The following is a 6442-nucleotide window of genomic DNA, read 5'->3' as shown; positions in this document are numbered from 1 at the left end:
GGCATGCTTATATAGATAGATAGATAGATAGATAGATAGATAGATAGATAGATAGATAGATAGATACTGAAGTATCATATAGACATAAACACTCATAGCATAATATCTTGTATATTCTGTTAGCAACTACCTTTACTATGTTGAGTGAAGTAATCCAGTAGATGATAGGCAAATACAGTTAATATCATTTATCTGTGATATATATAAAAACTGAATGAGGAAATGTAATGTAATAAAGGGGGGGAATGCTCAGATCACTCTTGATCCCAGAATTTAGCAAGGAGAATGACAGAGAAGGAACAAAATCAATGCAGGAAGGAAGAAGTGCAAAGAAAGTAATGTGGGAATGGGGTTCAGTATTTAATTGTATTGGTGATGTGGGAGATTTGTATAGATATACAACCAAAACACAGACTCAAGAACATGGAATACACAATATCTAAGCTGTAACCACCAAATTTTGTAATGCGCCTGCCAAAGTGCCAGACACCTGGTGTGGATGGGTCATTGGGCTGTGAAGACAGTGGAGTTTGGAAACACTGTTGATAGGATTGGGTTAGGATTGTGTTAGGAATGGTGTTGCTATATCACATGCCTAAAACTCAACTTTTAATAACTTTGTAATTCCCAGTTTTTTAACTAAATAAAAAAATTTAAGGATAAAAATATGTACTCACTATTATCATTTGTACATCTATTGCAATAATCCAGTTTCTATTTATTTTATAACTGCTCAATATATCATTAATTATATCTTTAGCCCATAATTAGAAATCAGGATATTTTGCTGTAAAAGTTGCCATATTGCTATCAGATTCTGAAAGAAACAATTCTGTCATATTTTAACCTACAAAGGTTTCTTATGACTGATTTTTTGGGAGTAGGGTAAGGTCACACCTGGCATTACTCAAGACTCTCCAATCAGTGATTGAAGGACCATATAAGATGCCAGTTAGCAAACTGGTCAACTGCATGAAGAAAGTTACCTTATTAATAATATTATCACTTTGACCCCAGTTCATCTTACTGCTTTAAACAGAAACAATATTTATTATTTTTTAATAATTTGTTCGTCAGAAATTTTATCATGTTGGGGATGTGACTATAACATCCCCAACATGATAAAATTTCTGATGAACAAATTTACTTCAGGTACTTAATTTCTTGCAGTATCTTTCATTTTATTTATAATTAGGAATCACTGTCATCTGACAAAGAAGAGTACATTCTCCTCCACAAAGATTTTTTTCTTTTGTGACCGTAGTTGAAATTCAAGATAATGCAATGGAAATTTAGACTGCACCTTTGTTCCATATCTCAGTAATTTGGAGAGTTGTTCTTTACATAGTTCACATAGTCCTGATCGCTTGAAGCTCATTATCTACTTCCAATTTGTGATATTAGTAAACCTGAAATTATTTTCAGACATAGTATGCATAAAATATTTAATTTTATTTTCCATTGTTAAAAATCTCTATAAGTTTTGACTTCTTATGACAATCAGTGATAAAAAAAATAATGAATGTGTGTGACTTTTATGTGTGTTAGGAATGACACTCAAGATAGGCTATGTGGATTTTATGCAAATATTTCTGAGGACTTATTATAAAGTTCTCTTTTGTGTCAAGTTAACTTATTTATTAATTTCTACAAAAGACCAATTTTCAATCTAATTAAATACATAATTATCTTACAATATTAATTTGACTAATTTTACATTATTGTTTTAAGCTAAACCACAAAAGCATATATTTTTTACTGCTCAAATTTCACTTTTTCTTAACAACTTTTATTTCCTTATGGTTGTTATAGTTTGGGTGAGCATTAAACCATCTGAGTTTTTCTTTAAAATTATAAATAACTTTTGGGGCCAGAACAATGGCACAGCGGTGAGGTGTTTGCCTTTCACGAGACTAACCCAGGACTGACTGTGATTCGATCCCCTGGAATCCCATATGGTTCCCCAAGCCAGGAGCTATTTCTGAACGCATAGCCAGGAGTAACCCCTCAGTGTCACAGCGTGTAGCCAAACCCCCAAAAAAGACTTATAAATATTTTTTAAATAATGCTTGCTAAAATATTTTTTGTTTATTGTTTATAGGCCTTTTCTTTACACTATAAATAAAATTGTATATTTTGTCAGGACATATATGATATAAAATTGGAATGACTTTTGAATCCATTGAATGATGATTTTTTAGATACCAATGTATGTCAATGTAAAAATGTATATATACTGTAAATAGACTTACATGCTTTTTACCTCCTATTTTCTAATTTCTGTAAACACAGCTGTAGTGGAATATTCATCTGCTTCTAATTACCATTGTCTTTCCATTTTGCCAACAATAGCCTTGGAGAATGCCTTAGTGAACACTTTTAAAAGTTCTTATTTATGCATATATGTATAATAGTCCTCATGCTCCTCAAACTCTATACCTAGACCTTAGATTGTCCAGATATCCATTAAGTTAGCATCTTCTTAGTGATATAAAACATTTGTTAAATTGCTTTCTTTTGGAGGTACAGTTGTCCAAATTTTATAGACCATTCTATTAGCTCTTACATTCTATAAGCATCAAATTTTCCCAGGTTTATTATCCATATTCTTATATTAGAACCTCTTTGTTCAGATTATTATTTAGAGGTTCTTAGTGTTCTCAGTAGGGTGTGTACCCAGGTAGAACAGAGCTAGTCTACAAGACATGCTGCCTAGTGCAAACATTAAGTTTCTGTCAAATTCACTGAGTAAACATCAGCCTGTGTTCTGAGACCCACTTGATTTTATGGCTTAGTAGCTAAGCACTACCACACAAAGGTGGGGTGAGTCAAGTTTGTCTGGTTGAAGAAAACATGCTCTTTTCAGAAAAGAAGTAAATCTGCAATCCTTTTGTCTACTGAGATCCAGTCTCTTTGTCTTTCTAGCATAGAGAAATAGTCTTCAATAATGATAATAAGAAACAAATCTTTTATTTAGGAAGAATACAAATTCTAACGAGAGCTTAAATTCTATCAAGAGAGGAGGTGGCAAATCCAAAAAACTGGGGGAAAATTATATCCTCAGGAATGTCATGTGCATCTCCAAAGAGATATACCACAAAGTCAAGGGATAAGCATTTCACTTGGAGTAAGACACATAGGTGAATCCAGAGTAGGGTGACACAAGTTACATTTTTTATATCTTTATTTAAACGTCTTGATTACAAACATGATTGTGGTTGGGTTTCAGTCATGTAAAGAACACCCCCCTTCACCAGTGCAGCATTCCCATCACCAATGTCTCAAGTCTCCCTCCTCCCCACCTCACCCCTGCCTGTACTCTAGAAGGCTTTCTAATTTCCTCATTCGTTTACATTTTTATGACACAAGTCATTATTTTGTTGTTAATTTGCCAGATATTAAACTTGAATATAGTCAAAAGATTACAGGAAATGTTGATTCTTTCCACTATGTGTAAGAAAGTCACAGTCACTTAGGAACCTTTTGTTTTCCTGATGAGTCCCTCTATTACATCCCACTGCTCCTTGGTGACCTTTCCCAAACTGTTGAATTCTCCTGCAATAAATACTTCCTCTCCACCATCAAATCTAATGACTGCTCCATTAATCCAAGAAGCATAAACACTACAAAGGAAAGTGGCAAGATTTGCAAGTTCTTCCACAGTTCCTAGTCGACCACAGGGAATTCTATGGATCATTTCTTTCTCAAATGCTCCAGTTGGGTCAAGACGCCTAAAAGCACCTTCTGTTTTTATAGGTCCTATTTGAATCACATTGAATCGCATTCCATATTTACCCCATTCAGCAGCAAGAGACCTTTCTGTGCTTTGATTAGTTGTTTTCCAATTTTTAACGTCACATAGGCTGTGCCATTTAGAACTATGTCAGTTATGGTCCTCCACCCGTTAGGAGTGAGTCTTTCGCTGGGAGAAATAAAATTTCCTGCGGCATTGTTGATCACAATGTCAGGATGCCCTGCAACTTTGATCAGTTCTGACACGGTGTTTTGAACCACAACGGATTTCTCACATCACACTGAATAGCATGGACCTTATTTCCAGTCTAAGAAGAAATTTCTTGTGCGGTAGCTTTCAAAACATCAATATTCTGGCTAGCTATCACACTCTGTGCACCTAGGCTAGACAGAACCGTCGTCATTCCTTTTCCAAGGCCTGTGCCACCCCAGTGATGAATGCCACTTTGCCTTGAAAACTGTTAGGTGGCAGCATTGGTTTTTGGAGGGGTGGAAAGAATTTAGCCTGAGGAGCATCGATGCTTTGATGTAATATTTGGGTTCCATGACTGAAAAACCTGTGCAGACGGAGGCCCCAAGCAGGTAGCAGCCGGCCTTGCAGCGTCATGCCGGGGTTCCCAAGGCACAGAGTGCAACCGACACAAGTCACTTTTAAGAAATTTATTTTACATGTGTTTTAATATTTGTTTCCAAACTACTCAATTTTGGGTGAAATGTTATTAAAAGGTTAATTGTTACAATTTTTATTTGTTTGTTTTTGAAGGTTCAGGAATTGCTCCTGGCTCTGCACTAAAAATATAAATAAGTACCATAGGGGGTGGCAGTTATTGAACCTGAGTTGACCGCACGCAAAGCAAACACTCCACCAGCTATGTTATTGCTCTTCTTAGGCACTGGAAGAAGTAGATTTATTTTTTTACAGAGACAATAAATTTATTTATTTTTCTAAAATATTGTTTTATTTAATTTTTTGGCCATTTTCCATCTTGAGAGTTTTGCTTTCATAATATTTTGTTACTTTTATTTTTTTTTGTTTGTTTTTTTTTGTTTTTGTTTTTGTTTTTGGGCCACACCCGGTAACGCTCAGGGGTTACTCCTGGCTATGCGCTCAGAAGTCGCTCCTGGCTTGGGGGACCATATGGGACGCCGGGGGATCGAACCGCGGTCCGTCTCCTAGGCTAGCGCAGGTAAGGCAGGCACCTTACCTCCAGCGCCACCGCCCAGCCCCATATTTTGTTTTCTTTTTATCATTTTTAACTATTTATTTAAGCATCATGATTACAAAAATGTTTGTAGTTGGATTTCAGTCATAAAAATGTACATCCCCTCTACACCAGTGCAAACTGCCCACCACCAATGCCCACAACTCCTTCCTCCCCCACTCCCTGCCTATCTTCGACACAGACATTCTATTTCTCTCACTCTTACTTTTATAATGATAATTATTGGTATAGTGATTTCTCTAACTGCACTCACCAATCTTTGTGATAAGTTTCATATTAAGGGTTGGTCCTTTCAAATGTCATCTCTATTGTTTCTGGGTATTATTACCATAACATCATTTTATCTTAAATCCCACAGAAAAGTGAGACTATTCTGTGTGTGTCTCTCTCTCCCTCGGATTCATTTCACGCAACAAAATAATTTCAGCCTTTCTGGAAAACAATGTGGAGATTCTTCAAAATAAAAAAATAAAACAACTACTGGAAATTGACCTCCCATGTGATCCAGCTATAATACTCCTAGGGATATACCCAACACAACACACAAACACCCTCTGCATGCCTATGTTCAGTTCATCTCTATATACAATAGTCAAAATTTGGAAACAACCCAGATGCCTGACAGCAGATGAGTGGCTCAAGAAATTGTGGTACATATACACAATGTAATACGATGCAGCTTTCAGGAAAAAATGAAGTCATGAAATTTTACAATACATGGATATTTTGTTACTTTTAACAATTAATTTATAAAAAACAGAAGTAGGCATTTACATTTTGTTGAATAAAATGTAAGAAATCATGGTGATCTGTGAGAGAGATGCAGAGCTTAATAAAGGTAAGAAGATCATTCATGAGTTAGTAGGGGTAAAAAATAAATCCGCCGTAGATATATAGAACATAAATAGAACTGAACCTCAAAGTACAGAAAATGAAAGAAATTGAATGGAGAAAAGAAGGATAAATATAGATAAGAAATAATGGGTGTCAGTAGTCAATGGATTCATATCCATGCTGTTGAGAAATAATAGAGATAAGTATCCAAACTATAGACTCAACAACACTGAGATGATGATACACAAGCTTTAACAAGCTATCTTAAAATGGTGCCTATCATGATGGCAGGTTAGAGAGAGAAGAGGAAGGGCGGTTTGGGCTGAACTCGAAACATTGGTGGAGGAAAGTTGACACTAGTGTTGGGATTGGTGATGGAACATTGAATATTTACAATTCAACTAAGAATAATTTCATAAATAAAATGCTTTAATCAACCTATTTTTAGTTTTTTGTTTTTGTTTTTGTTTTTTGGCTCACACCTGGCAGCACTCAGGGGTCACTCCTGGCTCCAAGCTCAGAAATTGCTCCTGGCAGGCTCGGAGTACCATGTGGAATGCCAGGATTCGAACTACCGACCTTCTGCACTCAAGGCAAATGCCTTACCTCCATGCTATCTCTCCAGCCTCTTT

At 35.9% G+C, this 6442-nt stretch overlaps 1 pseudogene; it reads right to left on the bottom strand.

The window, feature by feature from the left end:
- Window positions 1–3372: 3372 nt before the first annotated feature.
- On the bottom strand, window positions 3373–4365 carry LOC125999101 (2,4-dienoyl-CoA reductase [(3E)-enoyl-CoA-producing], mitochondrial-like; annotated as a pseudogene).
- Between the last annotated feature and the right edge of the window lie 2077 nt (window positions 4366–6442).

Source organism: Suncus etruscus, chromosome X (genome assembly GCF_024139225.1).
Source record: "Suncus etruscus isolate mSunEtr1 chromosome X, mSunEtr1.pri.cur, whole genome shotgun sequence".
NCBI classification, from domain to species: Eukaryota; Metazoa; Chordata; class Mammalia; order Eulipotyphla; family Soricidae; genus Suncus; species Suncus etruscus.
The sequence above is the reverse complement of the archived record's forward strand: the minus strand, read 5'-3'. Positions and strand labels throughout refer to the sequence as shown.